Raw genomic sequence first — 14,118 nt, forward strand, 5'->3', positions numbered from 1 at the left:
GAAGATCTGGCCTAGGAAAGGATAGATAAACTGGCGTAGATTTTGAGAGATAATAAATTGACCTATGATCTTTTGGATTCGGGAGTTGGTGTTGTTAGCTCTATTATATAGAGGGATGAAGGAAGGACAAACTCCTATGCGTTCACTGGTTATTTGAATAGAAGTATTATGTCGAAGAACCTGGACTTTCTACATTTCTAGAATTTTTGTCACAATATTTTTCTCTTCTTCTCCTTTGGATTGAGCTTTAACTTGTTATTGTTTATGCCACCTTAGGAAAAGCTGAAAGTCTTTTAAAACTTTAAGTATAGCCATCAAGGGATCACCAATGGCATCCACACACTATTTTAGATAATGCTAATACCAAGTGGATGTTTCTCCGAACGACCTTGAGACAACCATGGACAAATGTTGGCTTTGGATCAAGTCCATAGAAATATATCGTGCCCAACCTTATTTGTTCCTTATCTCTACAAGCATAATGAGGTCATTAATGACTACTTTGGAAGAGTTGTAGTTATAAGTCCGCAATGCAACTATCAGATCTGATTGCTCTCACATGTATATTTTACATTTTTAGGGAGCAAATATTTTCATCATCTTTTACCACCTTCAAGGTAACTTCTACATCTAACTTTTGTTACTTTTTTTTCTCCTTCTATAATAATGCTGAGCTATTGCCTTTATCCGATCCTTACTAGAATCCTAGTAACTTTCATCAAACACGAGAAGTGGTTAATTGTCTTTTTTGTGGGATAACATGCAATCTTTCCTTTCTATCCAGCAGAATGATGGATGAAACTATCATACTTATGATCTTAAATGAAATGGTTGTCAAAATTCATGAATTAGTGGGTGTTCAGATGCATTGTCCGGTTGTTTGAGAGTCGAAAGTGAAGCTATGACTTAATTCTGTAGGACCCACTAGTGGTGCTTAGAGAATTGTGGTGACCAATGCCACTGTCTATGTAAGTCACTATTGAGTGTTTCATCATTTGCGGTTTATAAATTAACTTTAGGGGAGAGAAGTAGCATGAAGCATTAAATGTACTTCATTTAATGAGTTTTTTGTCTATTTTTTTATCCTATGATTGATTATGTTCGGTCTTTATCATCATTCTATCTGCGGTTAAATACTTCCAATTTAGATTTATCGAGAAGTGGAAGATACAAAATCTCATGAAATGGTTTACCATTCTAGCATGTATGTGCGCGGTCCTATCATCCATGGCATCCCATTAAAAGCTTAATATCCAGCATTAATAAAAGACGTTTTAATGCAGGAAGAATAACACAACTTACTGCTATGATTTTCCATTGGTAAGTTTCCCTTCAAATTCTCATAAGAAAGAAAGTAGCTTATGCAAAATCATATGTTAAATTTACATCCCTATTAGATCTTTGTAAAGATGTGTTTACCATTTATTCAGGCATTCAAGACAACACTTAGACAATTGTGGGAATCATTCATACACATCAAGTAACATTAGGGCGAACAATAATATAAATCTCATTAAAGTGACAGAGAGTTGGCATTTACCAACAATCATGGAGATTGGAATTCTCCTTTTGTCACTGTGAGCTGGTCCTCTATTCTCGATATGGTATGATAACCTGGTTAACGGAGATGTCTACACTAGAATTCCCTAATGGAAGGAAGATGCTCCTCATAGTTTGAGGCAAACGATCTCACTTTCAGAGTTGGTTCATTTGGTCCAAAGGAAGATGCATTATGCAGTGACCAATTTAGCATGTGATAAAAAGCTCCCTCTAATTTATTTGGCTGGAAATTCTGGTGCTAGGATTGGAGCAGCTGAAGAAATAAAATCTTGCTTTAAGGATGGGTGGTCTGATGAGGTAAGCCCAGAACGTGGCTTTCAGACTTTTATTTGAGTCCAGAAGATTACAATCATATTGGTTATTCTTTAATCACTCATGAACTCAAACAGGAAAATGGTGACAAGATGGATGATGGATTATTGACACAATTGTAGGAAAAGTAGATGACAAGTGGTGCCATAGCCGGTGTTTATTCAAAAGCATATAATTAGATATTCACTCTCACTTATGTGAGTGGAAGAACTGTCGGCGATATCTCGCTCGTCTTGGCTTGAGGTGCATTCAACGTCTTGATCAGCCAATTATCCAGGAACTCCACATTGAACAAGCTTCTTGGACATGATGTCTACAACTGTCACATGAAGTTGGGTGGACCTAAGATAATAGCAACGAACATAGTTGTCCATCTAACTGTATTAGAGATGATTGTGAAGGCATTTCTTCCATTCTAAGATGGTTTAGCTCTGTTACTCCTTATGTTGGGTGCAAGAAAGGGTAGTAAGAAGAAATATAGTAAATCTTTTTCATGATTGTTTTGCTACAAATGTTGAATTCTAAAATGTATGTTTTTATAGTTTATGTGGAGAAGACAAAGACTGCCAGGAGGAAGTGAGGGAATTGTTGCTGAAGGAGGAAACAACTATCCGTCATAGGAGCTTATTCAGAAAAATCTCTCAGTTATGCTTAGGACTCTTGGTCAAATGGCTATTGCGAATCTAATATTTACTCATGGACAATGGTAAGCCATTGTATATGTTTTTTTCCCTTCCTATTTCAAGATTGCTTATAGGTACTGTGAAAGTGTTACTTTTTTCATAATCTATCAATTGAATTATTGGTCAATAGAGATGGCCTTTTTTGGATACTAGCGAAACATTGTTGCAATAGAGATTTATTAGTTTGGCCATTTTATTTCTCATCCTCAAACAATGTGTTGTTGGTGAAATACGTTGATCCATTATAGCACTCAATCGTTGGAGATGTAACATTTAGACTATGCTAAATCTTGCTCATTGTCTAGCCCCAACTCTTTTTTGCTGGGCACACGAGATTGCTGCCACTTTGTATTTAATTTATGCAAAAGATGTACATGTAGTCTTGGAGCTTACCCCAACTGCTGAAGGTCAAGTTCCCAAAGGCCCTTCATTGAGTATTTTTGAGCAAATAGTTAATGTTCTGTCAGTGTGATGTAAAGTTGGACCGCCAGTAGATACATTTACCTATATATTTTTGTTATATTTCTATCTAAATTTAGTTATCATCCAACTTTACTGCTAGGTAATTGCTCCATTTCTGCTAGGTAATTGAGCATATTCTGCTTTATCCTAAGATGATTTGATTGCACTTCACGGTGACTTACTTCACATACTATATATGCATTTGGATCCTATATTGCACTCCCTAGGCCATGGATCCTTGGTCGCGTATGATATCTTGGTTTTGTAGTGATGATCAACCATTTTATATTCTAATTTTCTTGTCTCTTGTTGACTGACTCTTCATGGATTTTCCAGGTTCTTTTTCATGTCCTTGGTGTTATTTCAGGCTTATCAGCCACCAATTGAGCCATTGTTGAATGAGTTATGCCTAGGTATCCAAGCTGATCGATTGGCCAACAAAGTGAGTAAATTGTTCTTTTGTTACTTAAAATTACACTTATACATTGTTTTTTTATTCCTTTTGTTACTAATTTTTCTATGTAATTTAGGCCCTTTATGGAGTTTATGCTAATGATCTGCATGTGTGCTTGACCTCTATAAAATGCATTCCTTCTATCCTTGGCCATGTGCTTTGGATTGATGCTTTGATCACAACAACTATTTGAATTGCTTTGCATGATCCAGAGAACGTGGGTGAATCTTTTTCCTCACAATTTAATGTACACATAAACTATGCTTATAGCTTTTGCATCAGTTATTTCTTGTTCACTTGGTAGATATCTAAATCATTAGATGAGATATGTAATGTTTATGTAGCTAACCCTTGATTGACTAAGTCTGCCAAGGCTATACAATAATAACCTTTGGTGCTCTCATTTTAACTAATTGATCATTTGTTAAATTCACGATCTCTTTATTTTAAACCTAATAATACAAATGTTTGTCATCAAGAACCACTAACTATGTGTTGCTTCTTTGCCATTAGGCATCTGATGAAGACAAGTATGATATTGTGAGGGAAGGTGGCTCTCATTTTAACTAATTGATCATTTGTTAAATTCACGATCTCTTTATTTTAAACCTAATAATACAAATGTTTGTCATCAAGAACCACTAACTATGTGTTGCTTCTTTGCCATTAGGCATCTGATGAAGACAAGTATGATATTGTGAGGGAAGGTGTTGTCACTTGATCTCTTGCAAAACATTTAGCAAAGGTATGAGATTAATGATAGGAATTTTGGTGGTTTACCTATTGTGATTACTTTCCTATCTATTATAGATTGGTATTTTTTAATACATTACTCTTATTGGCTTACAATTTATACTTTGAGCAAGATGATCCAAAAGTCCACATTGTTGAAGAGCAATTACTGGATGTTCTAAACACTCCCTCAGAGGCAGTGCAGTCTCAGATTGTTTATCATCATTAATGGCATCTAAACAAGTAGGTAATTTTGTGCAATATTATTATTTTCCCCTTTGAAATATTTAATCCTTTGTTTTTTATTGCTTTTTTTTTCTATTTAAGATGTATTTCACCACTTTGTTGGTTATTATAATTGCTTGGTAATTCTTATCCTTATTTTTCTTGTTCGACATGTATTTTCATTTTCTAGTCTTCCTCTGCATTATTATTTATTAGGAAGATTGTGAGACACTTGTGTCTAGACTCATAGATCGAATGATGAAAAGTGATAGATATGGAGAGAGTCGCGGTGTAGCCTTTGGTCTTGCTGGTGTAGCTAAAGGTTTTAGAATATTGTGAGGGAAGGTGTTGTGATCTTCAGCGAAGCTCTTGCTAAACTGTAAGGTATGATTAGTCCAGATATGAAGTTACCTAGTCATTTCTTTCCTAGTCCGGAGAACGAGCTGCCGAGCCCTCTCCGACTTCGTTCGGTCCAGAGAATGAGCTACCGAGCCCTCTCTGACCTAGTCAGGAGAACGAGCTACCGAGCCCTCTCCGACTTCGCGTGCCAAGTATCCGTACTTGGACTTTTCCTCTCCACATGATCAACCTTGATCATTAATCAGTCTGAGTTTAATTAATATCTGATACAAACTTAAATCAGTGTCAACATCAAAACAACAGCCAAGTCAGACTGTATTAACAATCTCCCCATTTTTATTGTTTGACAACACGATTTAAGTTTAGATCAGAAATGTTCATATTTCCCTAATTTTAGGGGAATCAAGATCCTCCCCCTAAGACAGATACAACACCATGTAAGGATAGGGGAATTAAGATCCTCCCCCTAAAGCCAAACTTTCATTTATCTCTAAACTTAGTTATCTTCTCCCCCTTTGTCAAACACTGAAAAGGTGCGAATCAGGTAAGAAAACGTTAAAGGACTCCCCCTTAACCCATACTGTCTTTTTCTTAATCCACCTAGAATGCCCTCTAAGTGTATTATAAGACAGTAATAAAGAAATAAGAGACATACAAGACATGGCATATGAACAGCATATTAATAGCCAATAGGAAGTGAAACATAAGGAAAAATAAGAAAATGAGCAGCATAAATATATGAAATCAGCAAGTATCCAGGTCAGACATAAGTATCCAACAAACAACATCCAAAACATAGATAATCAAAATGACAGCATAGAACAATGTGTATCAATCAACCTCCTCATCATGAGGAGCATCAGCATCATCAGCTGGAGGAGTGGGTCCCTGAGGTGGCATGCCGCTGCTCGAGGATGGATAGCCCGGGAAATACTGCGGAGGTGGGTATCTGGCCATCCATCCCATAATCGCCTGATGTGTCGCCAACTGCTGACTGCGTAGATCATCGTAGCGCTGGTCAATCCGAACGCGCAGCCCGTGGAGCTCAGCAACCAGCAGCTCATCGTGCCGATCAATGCGACTCTCCAGCTCGGCGATCTGCCAGCGCAGATCAGGATCTGCCTCTCCATCGTCAGCAGCAGCAGGAGGAGGAGCAACAACAGGAGCAGCCACAACCTGTCGTGGAGGTGCCCATGGTAGCTCATCCAGTGCTCTCCCATCCTTCCACCGAACCTCCCCATTCTGTCCTATGATGCCAGACTTGGAAAATGCCCGTTTCCCAAGTCTGTAGTCCTTCCTGACCATCTTGACTATTCTACCCTTGGAGATATCAATCTGAAGGGTCTCAAGCCAATCTGTAATTATATGCCCGTAAGGCATATAAACAGTGAAGCTGTTTGGCTCACTATAGGAGATGATCGAAGAATAGATGCTAGACATGATGTCAAAGTCGAGACGCCGACGCAATCCATAAAGCATCAGGCAATGATATGGTCGGATCTCAGACAAGGGTTTAGATGTGATTGGCAGAAGACAGTTCGTGACAATCTTAAAAAGAATGTAATCTGGGGCAGATAATCTCAAGGCTGCAAAAGTAGGAAAATCAACATCTAACTCATCTAGTCCACCCGGTCTAGGATGTCCAAAGAAATACTCATAAATGGAGTCAGATGAGATATCAAAGGGAGAAGGTAAGGGGTCTGGTAAGTCAGGATATATGGAAAAGACATTTCCTGAACACCTACGGCAAGCAAGATAATCAAAGAAGGCTGAGAAACTGAAATCAAGAGTCTGCTTAGCAACTTTTGTTTTATAACTTACATCATTAGTTTGATGAAGATTGTTATAAAACTCAGATATTAAGTCATAATTAATATCTCGCTCTAAATAGACAAGTGAATCAAGTTTGTAATAGGTAATGATTTCTGATACAGATGGACAAAATTCGTCCATGAATTTTCGATCCACAGACTTACAAGGGAGCAATTTGAAGGTCCGTTGTTTAAAGGCTTGTTCAAAATGGTGATTTGGGAATCTCCCGGAGACAGATGGTTGAGGTCGGGAGGGAGCCTTAGACTTAGACTTCTCAGGCGACTTAGAGGTTCCTTCACCCACTTGTTTCTTCCTAAGGTTTAATAATGTGATACATTGGGGCAAATAAGTGAGCACCGGAGCCACCAACAACCGAAAGCCAAAACAAAATGCACAGATATGGTGAGAAATGAAACTGAAATGCCAAGGTGAGTAGTTCTAGAGAAGTATGGAGTTACCTTGGTGCCATTGAAGTATCTTTTGGCTAGGGCTTCGGCGTGCAAAGAGAAGAGAAGTGTTGAGGTGTGGGAAAGTGTCGGCTAGGGCTTCAGCATGAAAGGAGAAGAGAAAGGATCGGGAAGATTTAAGAGAGATCGGCTAGGGTCCAGGTGTTGAAGTGATCGGACGGCTGTCCGATCAGGAGATATCAGAACCTTCCTGATCGGTCACCAGTCCGATCAGGGATCCTCCTGATCGGTCTCTGGACCGATCAGGGAACCTCCTGATCGGTCTGTAGACCGATCAGAAAATGATCAGTAGCGTACCAGACTGACCTGATCGGTCCCCGGACCGATCAAGGAACTCCTGATCGATCTGTAGACCGATCAGTAGGCTTCCTGGCATACAAAACGAACCTGATCGGTCCCTGGACCGATCATATTACAAACAGAAGGGTCCGGAGAGATTTTTGGATCGGTCGACAGACTGATCCACCTTCTCCTGATCGGGCTGTAGACCGATCAGTGTCTGATACTGAAGTTTCTCCAGTAACTTCAGTAACTGAAATTCGTAGAGGTGTTCGATAATTCGTAGAAGTTTCTTCATAAAACTTCCAAATTCAGTACCTAGAACCTGAAGAATCTACAAGCATAACTATTTCCTAAAGATTATGGTATGAAATTGTTTATAGCTCGAAAGTTTCAGACATTTAGAAAAACAGACAACTCAAGGCTTGAAAACTGAAATTTTCGACCTTGTTATGTTCAGTTTCAAGTTTGTCAAAATATAACCAAATTGCTATCATTATTTCAAGGACTTGTCCTAGTTTCAATCAAAATCCTGAAAAGTATTGATCAAAGGTATCAAACAGTCCATCAATCAAAGTTACATAATTTCTAGGTAAAGGTCCAACCAAGTTTCCTTGGTTGGAATATATGAGTAAGATCTAGGAACCAAATACACATGAATTATGTAATGGTCTTCCCCATACTCAATTTATGTCTCGTCAACCTAATTATTCAAGGGATGCATGATACATTTTGAATAATTCGGCTGATCCTAGCATCTCACCCCATTTCTAGCAAACAAAAATAATTTGTTAAACCTTATAGTTTGTGTGAGATGTTCCCAAGTTGCCCAAATTAATTTCCCCTTTTTCTCTTATTGTTTTAATTGTCCTTATTGATCATGATGTGGTCCTAATGACCTATTGAGCCAAACACATTCCCAATTCTCTCCTCAAATGACTAAATTCATTTTCTGGAAGAGGTTTGGTGAAAATATCGACTAGGTTTGACTTTGACTCAACATATGTGAGTGCAATGTCTCCCCTAGCTACGTGATCTCTAATGAAGTAATGACGCACTTCAATATGTTTGGTCCTTGAATGATGGACTGGATTTTTTGTTAGGTTTATTGTGCTGATGTTATCACACAACACTTGCACTCCCTTATATGAAAGCCCATAATCTTCTAGGGTGTGGATCATCCACAACAATTGTGATACACTCTCTCCCATGGCAATGTATTCAACCTCGGTTGTGGAGAGAGCAACACAATGTTGCTTCCGACTTGACCAACTAACCAATGATGAACCTAAAAATTGGCAACCTCCACTAGTGCTTTTCCGATCCAATTTGCACCCAGCATAATCGGAGTCGGTATAACCTATCAAGTCAAAAGACTCCGTACGAGGGTACCAAAGACCTACTCTAATTGTGCCCTTAAGGTATCTCAGGATTCTCTTAACTGCAATTAAATGAGATTCCTTGGCACAGACTTGATATCTAGCGCACATGCCCACAGCAAAAAGTATATCCGGTCGACTAGCTGTGAGATATAGAAGACTACCGATCATGCTTCTATATTGCGTTAGATCAACTGGTTTTCCACTCATCATTGTCAAGGCGAGTGTTTGTCGCCATTGGAGTGGATACTTCCTTAGAGTCACTCATTTTGAATTTCTTGAGCATCTCTTGAGTATACTTCGTCTGATGGACATAAATGCCATCTCGAGTTTGTTTGATTTCAAGTCCAAGGAAGAATGTCAATTCTCCCACCAGACTCATCTCAAACTTACTTTCCATGTGAGTGATAAATTCATTCAAATAGCCCTTGTTATTTGAGCCACAAATTATGTCATCGACATACACCTGGGCTACAAATATGTTTTCACCATCTCTACGCAGAAATAGTGTTGGGTCTATTTGACCTCTTACAAAACCCTTTTCTAGTAAGTAAGTTGACAACCTATCGTACCATGCTCGAGGTGCTTGTTTAAGCCCATAAAGAGCTTTCTTGAGCTTGTACACGTGGTTTGGAGCTTCGGTATTAACAAACTCCGGTGGTTGTTCAACATAGACCTCTTCTTTAATGAAACCATTTAAGAAGGCCGATTTAACGTCCATTTGATAGAGCTTGAAGCCTCTATGTGCAGCAAAAGCTAGCATTAAACGAATGGACTCTAATCGAGCCACGGGAGCATAAGTCTCATCATAATCGAGGCCTTCGACTTGACTATAGCCCTTGGCTACAAGTCTTGCCTTGTTTCTTACGACTTCTCCCTTTTGGTTTAACTTATTTTTGAAGACCCATTTGGTTCCAATAATGGTGGTCTTCTTAGGTCTAGAAACTAAGTCCCACACTTGGCTCCTTTCAAATTGACTTAACTCATCTTGCATAGCTATCATCCAATCAGGATCGTGCAATGCCTCATCAACTAATTTTGGTTCGATTTCTGAGATCAAGGCGACCTCATTAGACTCATTTCTAAAGAATGATCTAGTCCTAACCCCTTGTTGAATGTCTTCCACAATCTGGCCTTGGGGATGACTAGAGGCTATCCTAGATTGCCTTGGTGTTGGCGGTGCCTCATGAGTGGTCTCATTAGACACAGGCAAGGGCTCAGTATCAGGCAAAGGATCAGACTGAGCCCTCTCTTGCCTTTGCTCATCATCATTGGAGTCAATTTTGATTCTTTCTATGTTTTGATCATTTAAATTTAGATTTCTAAGTTCAAATTGAATTTCTGCTACATCCCTTGATTGATCATTTGATTTAGGAATTTCTTCAAATGCTACATTCGAGGACTCTTCAATCAATTTAGTCCTATTGTTGTAGACTCGATAGGCTTTGCTGATGAGAGAGTACCTGACTAGTATCCCTTCGTCAGCCTTAGCCGTGAACTTTCCAAGATGATCCTTGGTGTTCAAGATAAACACCTTACAACCAAACACCCTAAGATGTTTAATTGTAGGGGGTCTCCCAAATCAAAGTTCATGGGGAGTCTTTCCTAAAAACCTATGTATCAAGACTTGGTTTTGCACATAGCAAGCGGTATTTACAGCTTCAGCCCATAAGTAGCTCGGTAGTGAGTACTCATTGAGCATGCTTCGTGCAGCCTCTTGCAAGACTCGGCTCTTTCTCTCCACAACCCCGTTTTGTTATGGGGTCCTTGGAGTAGAGAACTCATGCCTATATCCTTTTTCTTGACAAAATTCTAAAAATCTATGGTTTTGAAATTCTCCACCATAATCACTTCTAATTGTTTTAATTTTTGTTGATCTTTCATTTTCAGTTCTTCTACAAAAAGAAACAAAAACATCTATGGTTTGATCTTTATTTTTCAAAAAGAAAGTCCATGTATATCTAGTAAAATCATCAATGATCACTAAGCAGTATCTACTTCCATTCAATGAAATAACATTACTACAATCAAACAAATCCATATGCAATAAATCTAAAGCAGTAGATGTACTTACAGCGCTTTTACCTTTATGAGACGTTTTTGTTTGCTTACCCTTTTGACATGCATCACATAATTTTGTCTTTTCGTACTTGATGCTTGGTAAGTCTTGCACTAATCCTTTGTTGGCCAGCTTTCGAATATTCTTCATGTTTACGTGGGCCATCCTCCTATGCCACAGCCATGATTCTTCTTCTTTTGACATGAAACACTTAGCAGAGGCATTAGTAGCACTTTTAAAAAATACTTGATAAATGTTATCTACCCTTGTGCCTACTAGTACCGTGTCAAGTGTGTCAATGTGTTCGACCAGACATTGACTTGAATAAAACTCAATTGTGTAACCCGTATCACACAATTGGCTGACACTTAGGAGATTAAAGGTCATCCCCTTAACTAGAAGGACCTTTTTGATTTGGAGACATTCGGATATATGAATATCTCCAACTCCTATAACCTTAAGGCTACCATTATTATCAAATGACACATTACCTCTATTTTTGTTTTGAAGGGTAGTAAAGAGTGACTTGTCCCCCGGTCATGTGCCCACTATCAACAAACCAAGTTGATAGATGCTCCCCCTTGACAAATGCCTACAAGACACGAAAGATAGATGTTTTAGGTACCCAAATCTTGAGACCTAATGCATCTACAATGAAAGACCTAGGAACCCATGCCTTGGTCACACCCTTCCTAGTCTCATGAACCCTAGAAGCATGTGATCTATGAAATTGGGTTCTAGACACTAAGGAAATGAAACTAGACTCCTTAGGTTGATATCCTAACCCAGCCTTGTTGTAGACCGCCCTTTGGGCATTTAGAATCATATCTAAGGTCTTAGAGCTAGTTGAGAATTTCTCAAGCATTTTCTTAAGTTTCTCAACTTCACTCTTTAAGGCTTTGTTTTCATCCTCAAGAAGCTTTTGATGTAGGTCATCAACCTCATCTTCCCTAAGAGTCTTCAAGTGTTCTACTTCATCTTTTAATGATTTGATTTCAGTTTTTGATTTCTTAAGCAAAGTAGATAAATGTGCAATAGTTTTATAGCATTTTTCTAAGTGAGGAGAAGTTACCTCTTCATCATCCGAAGATGATGAAGTCGCGGCTGATGTATCACTTCCGGAATCTGATTCCTCCCTTGCCATGAGCGCTAATTGACGAGTGCTTTTCTCCTTCTTCTCTTCCTCCGATGAGCTTGAGGAGGATTCATCCCAAGTAGCTTTAAGAGCTTTCTTCTTCTTGGCTCTTTCCTCCTTCTTCTTGAGTTTTGGACACTCGCTCCAATAGTGTCCTTTCTTGCTACACTCATAACATGTAACATTAGTCTTATCAACATTTTAATCAATAGACTTACCTTTCCCTTTGTATCTCCGGCTCCTTCTCATGATTCTCATTACGAAGTTGGCCATCTCGCTTGATGATGATCCACCTTCATTATCGGACTCGGAGGAGGATGAGGATGTAGGAATCTCTTTCTCCTTCTTCTTTTCTTTCTTCCTTCTTCCATCCTTGTTCTTTTCTCCTGCAACTAAGGCAATACCTTTCTCTTTTTGACCCTTGTTAGCAAGTTCATGAAGTTCCATTTCACAAAAGAATTCATCTAATTTAACAATTGAAAGGTCCTTGGAGACCTTGTAGGCATCTACCATAGATGACCACAAGGCATTCCTCGGGAAGGCTTTGAGAGCGTACCTTACAAGATCGCGATTCTCTACGCGTTCATCTACGGAATGAAGACCATTGATGATCTCTTTGAACCTTCACTTACCATTTCGTTCTCCTTCATGGTGAGATTTTGTAGTTGGTTTAGGAACAAGTCTCTCTTGGCGATCCGAGAGTCTCGGGTTCCTTCTTGGAGCTCGATGAGCTTGTTCCACAAATCCTTTGCACTCACAAATAGACCTACCTTGACAAGTTGATCTTTGGCTATCCCACATTGTAGAGTGACCACCGCCTTGGCATCGGCTTGTCCTTTGCGAGTTTGCTCGACGGGCCACCTTGACGACTCTAGTTCCTTACCTTCTTCGTCCTTCGGAGGTGTGAACCCTTCCTTGACCGAGAACCACATGGAGATGTCGGTCTTGAGATAATACTCCATACGGCTCTTCCAATATTGGAAGTCCGCTCCGTCGAAGTAGGGTGGACGATTGGTGCTAAACCCTTCCTTCATAGTCATCTTCTTGCTCTTTAGGGTGTTAATCCGGATGAAGAGCGCCTTGCTCTGATACCACTTGTTAGGACCTTCGGATGGCTAGAGAGGGGGGTGTGAATAGCCTCCACTAAAAACTTAATTAATTCCTCACAAAAATTTGTTAGCACAGCGGAAATAAGCAAAAGGAAAACTAATGCAAGAAAAAGAAACAACCCACCACTAACACAACAAGGATGTACGAGGTTCGGGGATAACTTGTCCCTACTCCTCGGCGTATCCGTAAGGTGGACGATCCCTTGATCTTTCGGTAGATCACACCCCGGACAGATTCCGGCTAAGTGTTTCTCCTTCTCGGTAGAGTAACCTCTCCACAAAGTCTCAGACAAGATTTGAAATGAAGCACAAGACTTACAGAGTTTAGTGGCTAAAAGGAATGAACAATAAACTTACAGCCACGATGAAAGCAAAGAGCAAAGACAGAAGAAGTTCCTCAGCCAAGAGCTCAAAACACACAGCACTCTTGCTTGATCGACAGAGAGTTTTTCAAAATCTTTACACAAACCTCTCTTCTTCCTTCTTCTTATTCCTCTGCTTTCTCACTGTCTTCAGCCAGAGCCGAATCACTGTCACCTGTATCGAATCACTATGACCAACTCAGGAGTCGCCAATCACTCTTCCTCCTCATCTGGTTCTCTGAACTCACACCAATACCATCCATGGTCTTCACTGGTGTCTTTGAGCTCGCAGCCAGTGAACGTTGACGCTCCAATTGCATCATTTGCAGCGAAACACAGCAGAAAGAGCACTTGGTCTTATTCTTCTGATGGAGCTTAATTTGAATTTAAGCATTGGCACGACACCTGCAACCTGTAACTCAAAAAGCTTATAGCAGATGATTAGATCAGATGAATCAGAAATCGCAGAGAAATAGCAGAAGACAAACGACAACGTTGTGGATCAGTCAACAGACCGATCGCAACTCTCACAGGAGTTGGTTGCGATCCCTGATCGGTCTGTGGACCGATCAGCCTATAGGTGGATTGGTCCACAGACCGATCAACCTATAGGTCTGAATCATATCGCCTTCTTACTGATCGGTCACCAGACCGATCAGATAACCCACAGAGAGCTATTGTGTGGTTACTGATCGGTCACGAGACCGATCAGATAACTAAGGTATCAT

At 39.6% G+C, this 14,118-nt stretch overlaps 1 long non-coding RNA gene across 2 annotated transcripts; it reads left to right on the top strand.

Annotated features, from left to right (window-relative positions):
* The first annotated feature begins 1,438 nt into the window (after positions 1 to 1,438).
* Positions 1,439 to 4,795, top strand: LOC122039649. 2 transcript variants are annotated; one of them, XR_006128298.1, is made up of 6 exons: positions 1,439 to 1,857; positions 1,995 to 2,334; positions 2,415 to 2,578; positions 3,354 to 3,459; positions 4,142 to 4,216; positions 4,338 to 4,795. It is a non-coding gene; the product is annotated as an uncharacterized LOC122039649 (long non-coding RNA). The 2 variants fall into 2 exon arrangements; XR_006128299.1 differs by lacking the exons at positions 1,995 to 2,334; positions 2,415 to 2,578 and having other exon boundaries at positions 4,338 to 4,794.
* Positions 4,796 to 14,118: the final 9,323 nt, after the last annotated feature.

This window comes from Zingiber officinale, chromosome 2A, assembly GCF_018446385.1.
Source record: "Zingiber officinale cultivar Zhangliang chromosome 2A, Zo_v1.1, whole genome shotgun sequence".
Taxonomy (NCBI): Eukaryota; Viridiplantae; Streptophyta; class Magnoliopsida; order Zingiberales; family Zingiberaceae; genus Zingiber; species Zingiber officinale.